This window comes from Crocuta crocuta, unplaced genomic scaffold (genome assembly GCF_008692635.1).
Source record: "Crocuta crocuta isolate KB4526 unplaced genomic scaffold, BGI_CrCroc_1.0 scaffold92, whole genome shotgun sequence".
NCBI lineage: Eukaryota > Metazoa > Chordata > Mammalia > Carnivora > Hyaenidae > Crocuta > Crocuta crocuta.
Window position 1 is genome coordinate 2921720 of NW_027528804.1, and position 21224 is coordinate 2942943.

General features: G+C 36.7%; 1 long non-coding RNA gene across 1 annotated transcript; it reads right to left on the minus strand.

The window, feature by feature from the left end:
- Nucleotides 1–1071: 1071 nt before the first annotated feature.
- On the minus strand, nt 1072–21135 carry LOC144224669 (uncharacterized). The gene is made up of 4 exons (XR_013333104.1): nt 21029–21135; nt 12814–12907; nt 11719–11847; nt 1072–1123 (listed from the first exon to the last, which is right to left on the minus strand). It is a non-coding gene; the product is annotated as an uncharacterized LOC144224669 (long non-coding RNA).
- Between the last annotated feature and the right edge of the window lie 89 nt (nt 21136–21224).

A 21224-nucleotide genomic window follows, 5' to 3' on the forward strand; every position in this document is an offset into this window, starting at 1 on the left:
TGTATAATAAATTGATATAGACTAGAATGAAGTCTTTACAGATAAATAAAATAATTAGAATCAACGACAAATATTTTATATATTTAAAAGAATTTTTGAGCCTTTAAGAACTATAGAAACCTCTTTCTATTTTAAAAAGTAAACAATTTTTAAAAGTAAACAATTTATAATTCTAATTATGAGCAATTATTATGTAGTAAAACTAGACCAACAAAAGGTCTATGACTTACTCTATACACTTGAAAAAATAAAAACTTGGTTCTCTTCAAATATACAGTACAACGTTTTAGTTAATTTAGATTTGTCTTTACGTCTTGTAGTCTAAATTACTGATTTTTTTCCTAGATGTGACAAGAAATAATAAACCATATTTCCATTATTCCTAAAACCTGCCTTCTTTAGCTCCAAAATAATCTTTAGTCACCCCTTTCCATCTTTTCATTCCTTTTGCTCATTTCTTAGGACTTATTAAGTTATTTTTAAATGACCACTTCTCATTTTTTAACCAGATATATAACAGAAACCTAATAAGTGAACTTTAAAAATAAATTTTAAGATCAGATTTATTTTTATGTCTTATATTACAAAGTATATTTAGGTTTTTACCTGAGGATTTGTAGATGATGGGGTGTTTTCATCCTCCAAATGTTCATTTTGTGATTCTGTGGTGTACATGCTAATACTTGAAAGAAAAATAATTTGGAAAAAGTATTATAAAGCCATCTGAAACAAACATGGCTAGGTGTTTTTAATGATTTTTTGTCATAAAGTTGTATCATAGTCAAGTCAAATATCTTTATAGTTAAGACAGCTCCAAATATTCATTGTAAAGTTATTAAGCAAAATCATGTGCGTAAGTTTTAAGAACCATTATCACACAGAAATGTAATACTTCTCAGTAGGTCATAATGTTGGGTCATATCTTAAAACATACATCAGAAAACTCAGTTCTTTATTTTATGTACTGAAATAATTTCCAACATTGATTTACTTTATTTTCAGTCACATTCCTGTCAGAAGAGAGTTCAAAAATTTTTTAAATTAAATACGATCAACTACATTAATACTTACATCTGGAAGTTACTGATACATACTGTCTTTATATGTGGCCCATTTGAAAGACCTGTAGGTCCAACATTTAAAATAAAATAAATTTTATTTTAATAAGAATGAATTTATTTTTAGAAAAAAAAAAAAGAAGAATGAAATAGGACCACACCAAGAGAGGAATTAGGTCTGGAAACTTATTTTAAAATACCTGTTGTTTATACCATCTCGATGATTTTGCTGCCTCTGAGTGTAGGAAGAGTATCTTTCTTAAAAATATCTTTCAATTCTTGAGTTACTGTTGAGTTTAAACCCTTTAAATTTTAATATTTAGGTACTTGATAAGACCAAACTCCAAAATATTTCAAGTATCTATACTTATTTAAAAAGGCAAGCAATTTTAATAGTGAAAATTTTTAATGAAAAGGATCATTAATCTTTGAGCACCTACCATATGCTAGGTGTTTTACATATATTGCCTCATTTTAATGAAGTAAAATATTAGTGTGTAAAATCTTATAAGGGTTCATAACTAATATGACTTTAAAACAGAAAATAACATTTATTTTTAAGATATGATGAAAAAAACCCAGATCTTACTTTTAAAGTAAGATCTTTAAAAGTAAAGTCTTTTACTTTAAAGTAAAGTCTTTAAAGTAAGGACTTTTAAAAGTCCTTTTAAAGTAAAATTCCACTTTAATGAAAGGGAAGATAAAAATTACTACCCAGTCACTAAAACAACAACCTGTCATTAACTGTTAGACCAGAAGATAAATGTTAGTAAGCCCTATGGACATAAGGGTGGTGAAATCAACCTCAGGTGAAATCATCTAAGCTGTGTCAAGTTCTGAAAGGGTAGGCTGAGGGACAGTACTGTTAAAAAATTTGAGCTGATGTGCACAAGAGTTGTGAGGTCAGGACACAAAGTCCACTCCCACAATAATTACTGCATGTCTACTCTATGGATCATAGACCTAAATTGAAAAGCAAAACATTAATGCTTCTAGAAGAATATATATGTGAATACCTTTATGATTTCGGGGTTCACAAAGATTTATAAAACAATAGAGTAGACATGAATGGGCTTTGAAGATAAAGCAGCAAAACAAAACATGTAGGTTTCTGCTCTCATGGAGTATATATTTTTGTTGGGAGGAAGGGGAAGACAATAAGAAATATTTCAGATCGTGATTAAGTACCAGAGAAAATAAACCTGGATGATGTTACAGTGATCAAGGTGACATCTGAACTGTGATCTAACTAATGAGAAGCTGTGAGTCACGACTAGGCAGATGGACAGGAGCACGCAAACTAACACCAAGAATTACATAAGAAACCAGGGAGCATATTTTAAAATCTACGGCTATGCTATGGTTAGAGCAGCAGGACTTGGAATCCAGGCAAGCAGACCATGCACTAGAGCATCAAAACCTAGATAACTGGAGTCTGAACACATGTACATGTTAGCAGCTGTAAGAGAAGTTTGATACTGTGTCAAGTAATATTTGCCTGGTGAACTACTCCGTACTCCCATTACATATCTGCCAAGAGAGCAATTGGTAGGTGGTATGCATGGTCACTAAAAATAAGGACTTTGGAGCTGAGATTGAAATGTATTTCGCTCTTCCCTTTATCTTAAAAGATAACTGTGAGAAGTGATTTATTTCCCTAGGCCTCAATTTCCTTATCTGTAAAGTAATGATATAATATGCTAAATGTATTGGTTATTGTGAGGATTAAATAATAACTGATATAAGTTGGATTATGTTAAGTAATTAACATGAATCCTTTCATTTGATTCCCACATTCGTTATTCTCATTTTATAGATGTTGAAACTGAAGCCCGGGAAGATTAAGTAGTTTTCCCAAACTCACAAAGCTAGCAAGTGGCATAGCTGGAATTTGAACCAAATACTCTTTCATACTATTCAAATCCTTGTTAACCTCGGTAACCTCAGTATTGCCTTTTTACTCTCTCCCTCTCTCCCTCTCTCTCTCTCTCCTCTCTCTCTCTCTCTCTCTCTATCTGAGTAGGCTCTACACCTAGCATGGAGCCCAATTCAGGGCTTGAACTCATGATCCTGAGATCATGACCTGAGCTGAGATCAAAAGTAGGATGCTTAACTGACTGAGCCACCCAGACACCTCACGTCTTTCCTTTTAGTTTTTCCAGTGATGTTGCATGGTGGGTTTAAGTTGTATTTTCATGGTGACTAACATTTTCACATATTTATTGGTCGTTTGAATATTTTCTTTAGTAAATTATCTGTTAAAATCTCTTGCCCATTGGAAAAAATGTATGGGCTCTCTTTTACTGACTTTTTGAGTATGTATTACAGAATCAAATCTTTTATTAGATATATAAATAGCCAATATTTGTCTCCTACTCTGTGGCTTTCCTTTTCATGCTGATGATGTCTTTGAATGAACATAAGTTTTTATTTTATTTATTATTATTGTTTTAAATTTATTTATGTATTTATTGCAAACAGAATATGTGAGCAGGGAAAAGGGGCAGAGGGAGAACCTTAAGCAGGCTCCATGCTCAGCACAGAGCCTAGCGTGGGGCTCAATCCCAAGACCCTGGGATCATTACCTGAGCCAAAGTCAAGAGTTGATGTTCAACTCACTGAGCCACCAAGTGCCTCTGGAAATTTTTATTTTAATTTAGTCCAATTTATCTTATTTTCTTTATAATTAGAGCTTTTATTATTTTATAAATCTTTGCGAACCCCGAAATCATAAAGGTATTCACATATATATTCTTCTAGGAGCATTAATGTTTTGCTTTTCAATTTAGGTCTATGATCCATCTGGAATTGATTTTTATGTATGGTGTGAGAAGAGATAAAAATTCAATTTTTCCCATATCAATATCAAATTGACTCACCATTGTTTATTAAAAAGATCCTTTACCCATTGCATTCCAGTGTCACCTTTGTTGTAAATCAGGTGACCACATATATGTGAATTTACTTTTTGATTCTCTTCCACCAGTCTATTTCTCTATCCTTATGCCAACACCACACTAATACTTGCATAATAGGAATTGTTATCTGGTGTTGTAAACTCTCCAGCTTTGTTCTCCTTCAGAGTAGGATTGACTCTTTGTCTCTTTGTATTTCCACATAAATTTTAATTTTTAAAAAACTAATTAATGTATATATTTATGTATGTATCTGAGAGAGAGAGAACGAGTGGGAGAGGAGTGGGGAGGGGGGAGAGGGAGGGAGGGAGAGAGAGAGAGAGAGAGAGAGAGAGAGAGAGAAACTTAAGCATGCTCAGTGGGGAGCCCACCACCTTGGGATCATGACCTGAGCTGAAATCAAGAATTTGATGCTCAATCTACTGAGTCACCTAGGTGCCTCTCCACATAAATTTTAGAATAAAGTTGTCCATTCATACTTATACACTCTCTCTCCCTCTCTCTTTCTATATCTGGTAGAATTTTGACAGAAATTGCATTGAATCTGTAGATCAATTTGGGGAGAACTGACATCTTAACAATATTGAGTCTTGTAATCCTTAAACATTGTATACATCTCTCCATATATTTAGATTTTCTTTAGTTTATCTTAATGTTTATAGTTTTCAGTGTGGAGGTCTTACACATCTTTCATTAGACTTATTTCAACATAGGCTTATTTCTAGGTAATGATGTTTTTTGGGATGTACCAAAAACAGTACCATTAAAAAATTTTGTTACTTGTTTTTTTGCTGGTATATAGAAATACAAATAATTTTTATTTATTTTTCTTGAACTAGGCCTTAATAAATTCATTCTAATAGTTTGTAGATTCTCTTGGATTTTCTAACTATACAAGCATGTAGTCAGCAAATATTTTTTAATTTCTTCCTTTCTAAATTTTATACATTTTTTAAAAGTTTATTTATTATGAGAGAGAGAGAGAGCATGAGCAGTGGAGGGACAGAGAGAGAAGGAGAGAGAGAATTCTAAGCAGGCTCTGAACTGTCAGCACTGGGGCTGATGCGGGGCTTGATCTCATGAGCCATGAGATCATTACCTGAACTAAAATCAAGAGTCGGATGCTTAACCAGCTGAGCCACTCAGGTGCTCCCTAAATTTTATATATTTTGTTTTTTTCTTTCTTTATTGCATTGGTTGCAACCTGTCTTTACAGTTGTTTTATATCCTTGCTAGCCTTGGTATTGTCTCTACTTGTTTTAAAATATAACTGTTGGTAATAAATCTCTTCATTATTTGTTTGCCTTAAATGTATTTCACCTTCACTTCTGAAAGGGATTCTCACTGAATACAGAATTCCATATTAGAAGTTATTTTCTTTAAGAATTTTAAAGATGTGTTACTGTATTCTGGCTCCCATAACTTCTGTTGAGAATTTAACTATCATTCTTACTATGTATCCTTTGATGATAATATATCTTTGTCTGATATTAATCAAAGGTAAAATAACAAACCTTTACCATTTTAAAGTACACAGTTCACTGGCATTAAATACATTCACATTATTAAGCAATCATCACCAGGATGCATCTCCAGAACTTTTCATCATCCTGAACTGAAATCCTGTATCCAATTCCCCATTAAACAACTCCCCATTCTCTTTCCTCCTAATCCCCTGGCAACCAGATTCTACTTTCCATCTCTATGAATTAGACTACCTTAAGTACCTCAGATAAGTGGATTCACAATATTTTTCCTTTTGCATTTGGTTTATTTCACTTAGTATAAGGTGAAATTCTTTAAAATTCATCCATGTTGTATCATGTATCAGAATTTCCTTCCCCTTTACAGATGAATAACATCCCATTGGATGTACACACCACATTTTGTTTATCCATTCATTCACTTATGGATATTTGGGTTCTTTACACCCTTTGACTATTGTGAATAATGCCAAGAACATGAGTGTATAAATATCTGTTCAAGTCTCTGCTTTCAATTATTTTAGGTTTATATATATATATAAGGAAAGCTGCTAGATCATATGGTAATTGTTCCATTTTTCGAGGCACTGCCATACTGTTTTCCACAGTGACTATAGCTATATCATCTTATATTCATACCTAATAAGGCACAAGGGTTCCAATTTCTATACTTGTCAGCACCTGTTATTTTGTTTTTTGATAACAGCTATTCTAGTTGGTTTGAAATAGTATTTCATTGTGGTTTTCATTTCTATTTTCCTAATGATTATTGAGCATCTTTCTCTCTCTTTTTTAAATGTTTTATTTATTTCTAGGAGAGAGAGAGACAGCGTGAGCAGGGGTCAGAGAGAGAGGGAGACACAGACCGAAATAGGCTCCAGGCTCTGAGCTGGCAGTCAGCACAGAGCCCGACGCGGGGCTCGAATCCACGAACTGCCAGACCATGACCTAAGCGAAAGTCGGACACTTAACCCTAAGCCACCCAGGCGCCCCTAGCATCTTTCATGTGCTTATTGGCCATCTGTATATCTTCTTTAGAAAATATCTATTCTAGTCTTTGCCCAGTTTTTAATTGGGTTATTTATTTTTTGTTTTCAAGTTTTAAGGGTTCTTTATACATTCTGGGTATTAATCACTTATCTGACATATTATTTGCAAACATTTTGTCACTGTGGGTTGCCTTTTCTCTGTTAATGGTGTTTTTCAATATACAAAAGTTTTAAATTTTGATGTAGTCCAATTTCTCTCTTTCTTTTATTGTCTGTGCTTTGGCTATCTTATGCAAGAAATCATTGCCAAATCCAATATCATGGAGTTTACCCCCATATTTTCTTTTAAGAATTTTATAGTTCTAGTTCTTACAATCATAGTCATTTCAACATCTTCGTCTGCTAACTGCTAACTAAAAATTCTGGGTCACCTTTGAGTCTGTTCCTATTTTCAATTTTCCATCTTGGCTGGTAGTCATATAGTATTGTCTAATAGCTAGCATGGCTAATAATTTTTATCGAAAGCTTGACATCGTGTATAAAAATTTATAGTCTCCAGATAATATCTTCCTCCAGACGGAAATATGGGGAGTGGGGGAAGTGTTAATCACTAAGCAGATCAGAGACTGAACTTGAGTGAGACAGCTTTGCAACTCTCAGTTTTTACTTCAATTTGTCCTAATTTATGGGAAATAGTTCTCTAAGAATTTTGCCTTAGATGATGTACTCCCCAAATTATGGTAGCCTCACTTAGTTTCCACAGATCAGGATACCTTACCACATTCCTCCTTGGTTTACTCCTTTTGTTCATGCTTTACTATCCTAGAATAGCTGAATAAACTTCTCTATTGTAACATAGCTATAAATAAAGGAGTTGGGTGGGGCCAGAATCAGGCAGTCGGTTCCAGAGCCTACACTCTTAAAACTAAAGTTCCTATAATATACCAGACACTGTGCCAGACATAGACAAAAGTTTTCACGAAGGTTTAGATGCTAATGTTTAGGAAGTGGCTACAATAAATCCATTTTCAAAAAGAGAGAAAAAAATCTATCAAATATCTAACTATTTGGCCTTTACATTTTAGAAAAGAAAATATGAAAAATAAGGGCCCTAGAAAAAACTTCAAAATAGAGCATAATGAGTATGTTTCAGGGGCGCCTAGGTGGCTCAGTCAGTTAAGTTTCCGATTCTTGATTTTGGCTCAGGTCATGATCTCACAGTTCATGAGATTGGATCCTGTGTGGGGCACCGTGCTGACAGTGCTTGGGATTCTCTCTCTTTCTCTCAAGGTAAATAAATATTTAAAAAAATATATATGGGGCATCTGGGTGGCTCAGCTGGTTAAGCATCCAACTTTGGCTCAGGTTATGATCTCACGGTTTCTGGGTTCAAGCCCCGTGTCGGGCTCTGTGCTGACAGATCAGAGCCTGGAGCCTGCTTCAGATTCTGTGTCTTCCTCCCTCTGCCCCTTCCCCCACTCATGTTTTGTCTCTGTCTCTCTCTCAAAAATAAATATTAAAACATTTTAAAAAATAAAAAATAATAAGTAATAGAAGGCTACCATTATTTAGAAATAGCTCATAGGAAATCAATTTATAAAAGTGTTAAGATCCCTAGCCATCATTTCATTGCCTGTGATCCTACCCTCTACATGCCCATCACCTCCCAAGTCCTTTCACTGAGTATGCTGGAACTTCTGCTAGCCTATTATCAAACTCTCAGCCTCTTACATTTTCGATCTATTTTCAGAGCATTCTCTCATCTTCTGTGTTCTATCTGAAACCAAGCCCTTCCTTTAAGGACACTTCTTCCCCTGTAGTTCTCTTACATAATACCTGTTTATTCGCTAGCATTCCTTCTGACTCCCTAATGCTATTTCTAAGCATTACTTTTAAAAAATTTGCTGCTTTGAAGCTTGTATAATTTGACAATACCACCATCTTTCTCTTCTTACCTCTGTCATTTACTGACCTCATCTTGGTCCCTTTCCATTACTCACCAAAAGCATGAGCACCTGACCCCAAATTTGTAATGCTTGTGAGTCTTAAACATAAACTTGGATAATTCAGCTACTACCTTGGTTCCCAGTTCTTTACTTCCTTTCCAATAAAGAAAGGCCATAATAGACCCTTCCATCATCTGAAATGTTCTATAATCAATAGTCACTAATTCAAACATCTACCTCTAAAAATATTATCTTATCTTCTTTCAGCTTGCTTCTTTAATTACATTTGCTTCATTCCTATCAATTATTTTTCAACTGCATCAGGATGTATAGTACAATGATACTTTTAGTTCAAGACTTTAGCTTTTTCCCTCATTACTTCCTTTTGCGTTCAATGTGTGATCTATCATCGCCAAAATATTACCAATATCCTTTGCTCTTGAAATATGATTATTGTTGTGCCTTTCTAGAGAAACCTTGATCCTGCACCAACCCTATTATCTCATATTTTGATTCACTTAACTGAGCAACTGAATACTACCATTGAAAGCTACCCTAGAGTAACCTGGTATTACTATAAATTCATAACCAACAGCCTCTAGTGGGCCTTTAAAATGTACCAAACCCAACATATACACTCTGTCAGCTCATTTTCCCCAACGACTATTCCAGACCTTTTCCACTCTTCTCAAACCATAGATCCTCCACGTATTCCCCTTCGTTCTCGGTAGATAACCTTACCTCCAATTTCCATACACAAACCTAGCTTCCTCTCGTCTTAAAGGAAGTGTTGTTCCTCCTAGCTAAGGCAGTCAGAGCATGTGTATTTTATTATATTCCTTCCTATATTCTCAAGAATTTTATACTATCAACGATACTTCTCTGCCTGTACCAACTCTCTCTCCCCTCGTACTTCCTTTTAACCAGATCCTTCGCAATAACTTTTAAATGAGTTCATCTTAATAAAAGTTTCCCAGAAACCCATCTGCCCGTTTAGTTGCTTCCTATCTCTCTGTCCCTTTACCAACAAACTTTTTGGAGAGTTGGCAGTTCTCAGTCTTTTTTTCTCCATGAACTATTTACCCCTCATTGTCCTCTAGTTGAAGATTCTACTTCTTTCACTCCCCACTCAAAAAAAAAAAAAAAAGGTCTAGCAAGGATCATAAGTAATCTCCAAGTGATCATATGACATGAAACATACGTTTTTCGGTTCTTATTAAACCACTCACTCTCTCAGACTCCTTCTCCGTCTCCTTTACAGGATCATCCTTCTCAATTGTTAAAAGATAGAAGTTTCTATCTCTCAGTCCTCCACTAGTTCACTGGTTGAGTGCCCTAATAATCCCCACTGGCTTTAGGATAAAGACAAAAATATTAACATCATTGTCTTCGTTCAGATTACCACAACAAAGTACCACAGACTGGGTGGCGTATAAGTAACAGAAATTTATTCCTCACAATTCTGGAGGTTGTTTATCCAAAATCAGCAAGAAGGGTGGAAAGTCTTCTTCCGGGTTACAGTCTGCCAACTTCTGTTGTATCCTCACATGGCAAAACGAGAGGCAGAGAGCTCCCTGGGCTTGCTTTGATAAGGGTATTAATCCCTTTATAAGGAATCTACTCTCATGGAACGTCCAAAGGTCCCACCTCATAATACTATCACACTGAGGGTTAAGATTTCAATATATGGGGGCACCTGGGTGGCTCAGTCAGTTAAGCGTCCAATTCTTGATTTTAGCCCAGGTCATGATCTCACGGCTCTAAGGTCAAGCCCCACATAGGGCTCTGTGCTGACAGCAAGGAACCTGCTTGGGATTCTCACTCTCCCTCTTTTCCTGTCCCTCCCCTGCTCATATGTGCTCTTTCTCCAAAAATAAATAACCTTTAAAAAAAGTTTCAATATATGAATTTGGGGAGGGACACATTCAGTCCATTGCAATGACCTATAGGATTCTGCACAATGTGGTCCCTGGCTCCCTCTCTAGCCTAATTAATTCATACCATTCCCCATCTATTTTTTCCCCTACTCTTAGCCACTCTGGTGTTCTTTCAGTTCCCTGAAATTGCTAAGTTCCTTCTGTGGGGCCTTAACACTTGCTTTTCTCTCTAATTTGAAACACTCTCTACCACCAATCTCCCTTTCATTTGGTTAACCCCTTTTCAACCCTCAGCTCAAGGAACATTCCTTAGAGAAATATTTATGATATCACCTCTGCCCCTAGCTAAGTCAGGCCCAGTTATTATATGCTCTTGCAGAATCCTGATCATTTTCTTCAGAACATTTGTCTGTTTCTAATTATGTATCCATTAGAGTGATTGTTTAATGTGTTAGCCTCATTAGGCTATAGACTCCAGACTAGTGTCCCATGGGTTTTTGAGACTCTGCTCACTTTATTTTTCAATCTCTTTAACCCATTCTGTTCCTCAGATCAGATAATTTCTATTTATCTATCAGGTTCACTGATTCTTTCCTCATTCATCTCCATCCTGCTGTTGAGTCTATCCAGCGAATTTTTATTTCAGATGCTCTATTTTTTAGCTTGAAATTTTTTACTTGTTTCTTTAGTTTCTATTTTTCTGCTGTAACTGTGTATCTTCCCATTCATTACAATTATACTTTACCCTACATCAAACAGTTATAATAGCTGCTTTAATCTCTGTCTGATAATTCTGATATCTATGTCACTTTGGATTGGCATCTATTGATCTTCTTTTCTCATAAGACATTCATTTCCTAGTTCTTCATATGTCAAGTATTTTTGGAGTATATCCTAGACATTTTGCTGTATAGACTCGGGGTCCTGTTAAAACCCTCTGAAAAATATTTAAACTTGTTTGTCTCAGTAGGCAATCAACCTGTTTAGGTGCAGATCATAAACTCTCTCTTACTTTCTGTGGGCACTGGTTCCAATCTCAGTTGTTTTCAAAGCCTTTGCTATGTTGTCTTTGGTCCNCTCAGGGGTTAGTCTGTGACTTGGGCAGTGTTTTTTCCCCCCATATTTATTTTAAATAAAAATGTTTTATCTTACTTTAGTGCTTAAAGCCCTTGCTACGCTGCTTTAGGCCTGTCTCCTGTGTGCAGAGCTGTGGGTGACCCAAGGCATTTGTTGGGTTCATATACAGAACTAAGGAACCTCATTCTCCGGCTTTTTCCTCTCCTAAATCTGTACCCCACTATATCTCTCAAAGTCTCTTTTTCTGGTTTCTCTGGTCAGAAGATGAGGTTTTTTTCCCCTCTCAGTTTTAGCTGCCCATACTGTCATAAACAGGGCCTGCCCTTGGGGAAAAGCCACAAAAGGAAAACAACAATAACAAGGATTCCTCACATTCTCTTTAAATGATAGAGTCCATTTTCCCAGATCTTCAGGCTATAAAAATAGGTTTCCTATTGTAGTTTTAGCCTCTTGTGCTGTCCTTGCGTGGTTTTATGACTGGAGCCTGTCTTCAGATCAAAACTGCAAGAGCAAGAGAAATTCACCCTGTGGTTCTGACTCTCCTTTATAACCCACCTGCTTTTGTTTACTTTTCGATCCTCAGGTAGTTGGTCTTCACCTTTTGTCCAGAGTTTTTTACTGTGAGCAGTGAAAAAAGAGGTTGCAGTAGATGGAATTGGAAGGCTGTGTGCTCCACAAGAGGGATAATATCTGGTTTTACCCTTGATCTACATAGTGCCTACCACATGGCAGCCTCTCAATACATACGTGTGGCATAAACACTGAGTGAACTGAGAATGTGAAAATGCCAGATACTCAAAGCGGCAACAAAACCAAAAACATTTCTGCATGTTAACAAAAAAAGGCCACTTTTGTAGAAGAGGAAGATGTCCAACACCAAGAACAGGCTTTACAAATACATTATGAAAAAGGAAGCAAATTATAGAATGACTAAGATCCCTAATGATTTTGCTGCAAAGACAGGCAAGAAATCAACAGGACAACTTCATAAAAGGTTCTGTTCCTATAGAAAAAGACTAGAGGGGAAGTTTCGATGAACTAGGTAGGACCCTGGCCAGGATAGATTGTTTGATACAAAAATGGAGGGAGGTAAAGAAGAAAATCCAGATACTTGAGTAATGTAGGGATCAGAAGCAGGCTAGGCAGGGTGTATGAGCCTTAGCTTTCTCCCTATTGCCCCTTCTCTCTTTTTTAATACTGTGCCTATCTGCTTTTCTCTTTGCTCTAGATGTCTCCTTCTATTTTCCTTTGGACTTCTTGCTTCCCCTGGAGACCTCTTTCTCTATTAATCACATTTTCAACTGTCTATTTCCTTAATACAAATTTTATAATTTAAAATATAGATTAACTCATAAAATTTATCTTTCTCTTAATAACATTCTTAGGAGTCAATTTCCTGACAGAAAAAATCTTGTCAACTGCTCTGTGCAATTATTTAAAATAAATTTGATATAAGCAAAAGCCTACCTGTATAAATCAGAAGCAATTGTGGTAATCCAGGTGTCTAAGGATTACAGTGACTATATTCTGTTAGGAGTCCTCTCATTGTACATCTGGATAGCTGGCATAATGGAAAGAATGAGCGCTTTGTAATCAGAAATACATTAGTTGTACGATCTTGGGAAATTACAGTAAATTGTCATCTTTTAATGAGCACAGTACTATCTACTTTTCTTACTTTGTGCTTACAGTTAGAGAAAGCAGAACAAAATTTGAGACAAGCCAACCAAATTTGATTTCACTAGACATCAGGGCATGTTTTTTGTATACTCACAAAAAGACGACTTCATACTGGTTTATATTTTAGTATCTTATATTTATGGATCACCTCAGTTTCTTTCTAAAATTTTAGGCTATATTTGTTTCAATAAGCCTGTTAAAAATCTCATTTGGAATAAGACAGAAATAAGTAAATACATGCTACATATCTTGCTATTATGGGGATAAAGTAAGATACTTGTACAGTTCATAGCAAAAGCTATGGTAATCAATTAATACTTTTTATTATAAATAGTAACTGCTGTCATATTACTAAACTTTGCTTTTCAAGTGGTAGAAAATTTGGGGTGCCTGGGTTGTTCAGTTGGTTAAGTTCTGACTCTTGATCTTGGCTCAGGTTGTGATCTCACAGTTTATGAGTTCAAGCCCTGCACTGGGTTCTGCACTGATAGTGCAGAGCCTGCTTGGGATTCCCTCTCTCCTTCTCTTTCTGCCCCTTCCCACTTACTTGCTCTTTCTCTTTCTGTCTCAAAGTAAATAAATAAGGTGAAAAAACACACAAATTAAAAAAAAAATAAAGTAGTTGAAAATTTTGATGGATTTAGAGATTCTAGTTTCATTAGAATGTTTGACTGTAGATATTAATAATGGACACAGTGTGGTATTATAGAATTGGGAATTCTAAGCTTTCTGCTTTTAATCTGCCACATAGCATTGAGTAAATTTCTTGTCACTTTACCTACCCGTACCTCAATTTTTTTTAAATGTTTTATTTATTTTTGAGAGAGAGAGAAACAGTGTGAGCAGGGGAGGGTCAGAGCAAGGGAGACACAAAATCTGAAGCAGTCTCCAGGCTCTGAGCTAGCTGCCAGCACAGAGCCCGATGTGGGGCTCGAACCCACAAACTGTGAGATCATGACCTGAGCCGAAGTCAGACACCTAACCACCCAGGCACCACCCCCCCCATACCTCAATTTCAAATTTATAAAATGAGGTAGAGAGGAACGATGTTAGATGACCTAAGGTCTTTATCAGTTTTCTTTCTTGCTTCTTTCTATTCTCTTATGGAGCTACTAAGAACAATGTGCAAGGATACCAACACATCTTGCTTGGGAATTACACATCTTATATAAATATCATGTATGTATGTGTGTGTATCACATAACAGAAACTACTTGTCTTTCTCTGGTGTGTGTTCTTGTTACTATACACTGTACTTTGGGTTTATTCATTTTGAAGCAATGCTGTGCAATGGCGACATCTAGTGACTCTAATACCATTCAATAAAATTTATGGCCAATTCTTAGTTTTCTAAATATGGATAACTCACTTGGTGGTTTAGCTAAATACTTTCAAATCATTTCTCATATCTCTCCACTACAGATTTAAGAAATAACAATCAAGTTTGATAGTAGCATTAACAATTGGCTACATAATAACTGACATTTCTTTCAAAATCGTAATATTTGCGAAATTAAGTATAAACTATTGTAAGTAAGACTGCAACTTTTTTCCTTCCATTGAAAGCAGAGCTGGGATCTGAATTCATGTGTGATTCAATGTGTAGTTGATGCTCTGACCCACTATGCATTACTGACACATAATGGTCATTTAACGTATATTTATGACATGAATGTTAGGTAAAGCATATGCATCAATATCTGTTTATATGCTTTAGGATCTTTGGAACTACTGTTGTCTTTCATACAAAGAAGTCTTTTTAGTGTACATCAAAGATCATTAAGTAAAAAACTAGAGTATAAACTTTTTGAACAGATGAATCTGAAAACTATATCCACAAGGAGAATATTCTTTATACAGAGCACTCAAATGAGATCAGGGTTTTTTGCTTGTTTTTGTTTTTAAGATAATGACTAGCTGGCATATTATTTAATCAGGACAATAAAAATCTGGGCTAAACTATTACTCCAATTCAAACGACTTTGCCAGTGTTAAAATTCCTATAAGAGTTAGTGTTCTCATTAATCAGAAGTTATCTTGAATTTTTATTCTATTCAGGTGCCTAGATCTTGTTTCCACAATAAAATAGTAAGATATTCCAGGGTTCAGAGGATGATTTATATCTTTGACTTTTTGTTAGTCTAACCATGATGGTTTTTCTCCCCAAATAATGAAGTTACCAACAACTTACCCAGAATCCATGGTTTTCCACAAAATGGCATCAAACCATCATGGCTTTCGCTCTAGTTCTCTTGACCCTACATTTCAGTCATATTAAACTGTTAATTGTTTTCCCATGCATTTTTTATTTCTTTGCTTGGAATACTTTCCCACTGCATGTCTTCTTTGTAAATGATATCTATTGCTTAAAGGTCATTCCAATAGAACTTCCTGCAAGGTACAACACAAAACTAGAAGTCTTCTTCCCTTTCTGAATTCTCACATCACTTTGTCACTTGTTCTGCCTTCATTCTATCTCTCTGGTTGTCCTTTCTGTGTCTCTGGTCTTCTTTTCTTCTATCCACCCTTTGAAAGTTGGGGTTCCTCGGCATTCTTCCCTATGTCCTCTTCTCACTCTATATACATTTCTTAAGGAGCTTATTTTACTCTCATGGCTCGAATTATGACCAATATGCTGATGAGTCTGGCATAGAGAAGCTCTGTTGAGATTCTAAGAAGTGTACTTAACTACTTATTGGATATCTCTACTTCATTGTCTTTATAAGCATCTTATTAAGCTCACTATAGGTACAACTAGAACCAAAGAGCTTCCCCACTAAATCTATTCCTTCTTCGGAGAATTTCCTATCTCAGAGAATGAAGCCATCATCTACCTACTTGCTGAAATCAGAAACTTCAGTCATTCCTTCTCTTTTCCTGCTGACACCCAGTGAGTTACTAAATCATGTTAATAATAAGCTCCTAAATAATTGAAAATTTTGTCCAGCCTCTCTCCGTATAAATTGCCACTGTGCCAGGCCAGGCCACAAGCACCTTTTCACATAGACTCTGTAATGATCTTCCAACTGTCCTCCCGCATCCAGTCTTGGTCCTCACCTTATAATCTCCACAATGCAGCATAAAGTAAAATGTGGCATGATTACGGCAACTTCTTGCCTAATATTCCTCAATGGCTTCCCATAGAAGAAAATAGTCCGAGCTTCTTAAACTCATCTTACAGAGCTTGTCCCTGCCTATCTCCTCATTTTTTAAAACTTCAGCCATACTATTTTAGTTCTTTAAACGTGCCAAGCTCATACGTCTGAGACTATACATTCTGAATGCTGTCTTCTAATCATAGACCACTATTTTTTTTTCACAACTATCAGTGTAGAAGTCCTTCCTTTAGAAGTTCCCTTCAGGATGCATCCTTATCATAGCATCCATCCCTTATCACAGCATGTATCCCACAATTATAATTACTTGTTTAACTATTATCATTCTTTTATTTGACAAATATTCAGCAAGAGCCCACCATATAACTGGTACTTTATTCATTCTCCTTTGTATATAGAATTTAGTTGATACAGGGTATTGTGGAAGCACAAATAGTATGTTGGAAAGGGCCCAAGAAATGCTACTTAGTGACTTCCATTTCCATCCATTTCCCTACTGGATTAAATCAGTGTTGATTTTGTAATCATTTCTGAGTTCTCTAAATTACCTAACACAGTAGACGGTAGGTAATTATCTAATTTCGCTAACTGCTGAATTTTAAACACATACAAAACGTTTTTAAATTGTAAAAAGCCTCTAGCCAGCCATTACTTTCTACCTAGGAGAGTTTTTCTTTGATACTACTTTGGATGTAATAGAGTGTAAAAAGCAAAGAAACAAACCACCACAGTAAAAAAAACAAACAAACCCAAAAACAAACAAAACAACAACAACAACAACAACAAACCATGAGGCTTATTGTCAGAATACTGTGGTTAATAATTCTGCCACTTACTAGGTATATGGCCTTGGCCAAGACCCTTAACCTCTCTGAGCTTCAGTTTTCTCATCTGGGAAAGGTAGTTATAAAATCAAGTGAGATATGAGAATATGTAAAAGGCTACCCCAATGCTGTGTTTTATTATTATTATTATTATTATTATTATTATTATTATTATAAGTGAATACAGACAGGTTTCCCTACTACTGGTCATCCCAGCTCTACAGACAGCAGGATTTCCAAATTTTATCCTTCATCTTTACCATTTAAGAGGTAGGCTTTTGCAATTTAATAAACACATATTGATGGAAGTGGTTAAAAAAAAAAAACCTCACAAAAAAACAGCTAAAAGAATTAAATATTAAAGGGACAAGAGAGACAAAAGCAGCAGCCTACCTAGAATCTGGAAATATGGATCAAAAAATAAATCAGGTCACAATTAAAAAAAATTTTTTTATGTCAACTGGAAGGGTAGGTGGCATAAAAGTTAATGCTGTGAGCTATTTCTCAGTAAAATGGTAACCTACTGAGTGGGCAGTCAGGATATCTGGGTTCAAGATCTCACTTAGCCACTAACTTACCACAAATACCCAGGTAAGCCAACCCTTATGGTCTATGGCTCCTTGACCTCTGTGGCTCCTATGATCTTCCTGCGCCCTATCTCAGCTACCCACTTACAAGGCTACAAATCTCAAATGGGCACTTGATCCTGTCCAGCTACGCTAGTATGCTTCTCTAGTATTGCTTTAGACTGAATATTTGTGCCCCCTCACAATTCATCTGTTCAAATCCTATATCCCAATGTAATGGCATTAGGAGGTGGGGGGGTGGTCTTTGGTAGATGATTAGGTCATGAGGACAGAACCCTCAGGAATGGGATTAGTGCTCTTAATAAGAGTTCTTTAGAGCTCTCTAATCCCTTTTCGCTTTCTATGAACCAGGAATAGGGCTCTCACCAGACACTGAATCTGCCAGTACCTTGATCTCGGACTGCCCAGCTTCTAGAACTATGAGAAATAAAACTGTTTATATAAGCCACCTAGTCTATGCTATTTTGTTATAGCAGACTAAGACAAGGATGACTTCCTTCCATTCTCTAAAATGACTATTTTATGCCCTCTCTTCCTACCCAAACATTCTTCCTTCTCTCTCCTTACTGATCTTGCCTCAGACTTTCTACTTTATTGAGAAAAAGAGAATCAGTATCAGGCAAACTCTTTCCTGAGATCAGTAGATCTATTAATCTATCTGCATTTCTACCTATACTCACTGCCTTTCTTCCTATTATTATAAATTTTATGTTCATGTTCCTGAGCCAACACTTCTACATATTCCCTGGATCCCATTCCTTCTTATTTTCTCAAAGACTTCACTCATAAAATATACACATTCTCTCTTATACTATATATTTTTTTCTTCTCTACTGGATAATTCCCATTAGCTTAGAAACGTACTTAAGTGTCCCTATCTTTGAGAATTCTACTTTGACTCCACATATTCCTCTATTATCTACATTTCTCAGCTCTTCTTCCTCAAGTATCTTGAGATGTCTATAGTGCTATATCTATTTCTTCACATTACATTTTCTCTTCATTGTGCTTGTCAAGGCACATAACTACTACATGTTGCCAAAATCCAATGATCAGATCTCTACTTTATTTGACTTTTCAGCATGTTACAATAGCACTGGCCATGCTTTGTTGTCTTGGCTTTTAAGTCACTGCACTCTGGATTTTCTTCCTACTTCAGTGGCAAGCCCTTATCCGTCTCCTTTGCTTGCTTCTTTTCTGTTTTACCTCTAATCATTGCAATCCTCTCTATGAATACACTTTACGCAGGTAGTTTCTTCTACGTGCTGATGATTCTCAATTTTGTATCTTTGGTTTCTTACACAGAACTCAAGACTCCAGATTTACTTTAGATTTCTAATAAGCATAGATCAAACTTTAGGTAAACAAAATAAAAACAACCTCTTCCCAACACACATAGACACACACACACACACACACACACACACACACACATTTTCTTCTTTAGTCTTTTTCACTTGGTAAATGGCACAACCATCCACTCAGATTCAAGACAAAAACCTAGAAGATTCTTTTTTTCTCATCCCTACATTCATAACATCACCAAATCTGTAGGTTCTGCCTCAAATATATCTCATATCCATCCACTTCTATACTTTAGCCCAAACTATTGTCATTTCTTCCTGGATCACAATCGTCTTCTGCTACTAATCTTGTCCCCCAACTCTATGATCCTTTAACCACATAACAGGCAGAACACATCTTTTTTCAATGTAAATCAGATTATATTACTCCCTTCCAGAAGAACTTTCGTTGGTTTATCATCACGCTTTAAATGAATTCCAAACTTATTCCAAGGGCATATCCCCATGACCTATTCAAAGCCCTGTATGCTTTGGCCCCTATCTATCTCTTCAAGGTCATGTTTTACCACTTAACCCACACTGAAGCTAGAGCAGTCTTTATGGTGTTCCTTGAAAGAGTCAAGCTTTTTCCTACTGTAGGATTTTTGCAATTGGAATTCCGTTTAACCTCAATGCTCTCTTCCTACTATTTTGTGACTGCCTTTTTTAGATCACTGAGGTCTCAGCAAAAATGTCAGGTCTTCAGAGAGCCCTTCCTTAACCAATCAATCTAAGGCAACCTCTTCCTCAGTGTCTTTCACTTCCTACTGTGTTTGCTTCTTCACTACACTTAACATTATCCAAAATTTCCTCATTCATATCTTCTTGCTTTTCTCCCTCAATCTTAAGTTCCATGAGAATAGGAATCTAGCCAGTCTTTCTTACCATTGTATTCGGAATAACTGGCAAAACAGTAGATTTCTAGAGATATTTAATGAATGCCTGTTTGTGAGTGAGTCACTCCATCTGATCTCTCACATTTATAAACTTGCTAATGTTAGACTTAGCTCTGGGTCCAAGGAAAACAAAAGCGAGTAAGGCATGGCTCCTTGAGGATCTCATCCATTCATCTCTTCAACAAATATTTACTGAATGTATATTATACTAAGCTCCAGGTACTATTAAATCTGTTTAGTGAAAATATGAAAATAATGTACAACATGAGATGTAGCATAACATAAACATGGTACTTTATATAGTACTATTATTGCACTTGCCTTTTTCCTTTTGTCAGGTAATGGGCAGGCGTTCATGACAGAGACAGCCAACTGATAAAAACAGCTACTATAAATTTTGTATTCACAGAAGGCAATAAATATGAATGCCCTCTTCATAAGCACATAGTGACTGAACCGTTTGTGGTCATGAATTCTTTAGCTGGGATAGTAACAAGTGTTAATTTTCCACACTGCTCTTGCACAAATTACAATTTTATTTATGCGTATGAAAAATTAGGGACTACCCAGGTCAATTGCTCCTGTCCCTTCAATTTTTCATAGGCTCTAGGACACATACAGAGGGGTGTCAGGGACCTGGTTTGGGCCTGCAGAGCTCTTAGAACTCCTGAGTGATGTACTGGACACATGGTACCCGTCGTACAATTGTTCTTAGTCTCTTCAAGACCATTGAAAGGGCTTGTCCACTGTGATAAAACCCACAGAAAGAGGCTGGGAGTGGGGGAACCGAGACGTGGGTAGGTTAGGGAGGAGCGCCTTCCCAGGATAAGCAACCAATCCTGGAACACATCTCCAGTCATAGGAGCACGTTAAAGTTCATTTGCACATATTCACCCTTTGGACAACGTCTGCCCTTAATAAAACTAATTCCGCAGTCAGTCTTGACTGACAGATCTCTTTTTCTTACTTGCGAGTTACCTGTAAAATGAGAGAAGCGGAGGAAGGGAGAGAATAAAAAAGACAGCGATGTGGGATGAGGGGGTAAAGAAACGAGTCAGGGGGAGGAGAGGAAATGGTCTGTGGCTGTTTCCTCAGCTTCTGACAAAGGAGCCCACGTCTGCTCCTGAACGCGAGGAAAGGAGCTCCCCGGGCCTACAGGAGGGGAAGGACCGCGCGGGATGAGGGGCCAGTGCCCAAGGCCTGGGAAGGAAGAGAGTTCAGAAAAATAGACCGTACCTACAATTCCTTCAGCATCCCTCGCTACCCTGGGAGCGGCCCTGGCGCCCAGCAACCGCCGCGTACACCGCGCGCCGCTCTGGGGAAAAAGCCGCCAGGACCCGACCTCCGCGCGGGCTGCTGGGGCCAGGCTAATGGCCGCGAGCTCCGCCGCGGGCGGCGGGGCGGGGCTGGCAGCGGCGGGGCGGGGCTACTG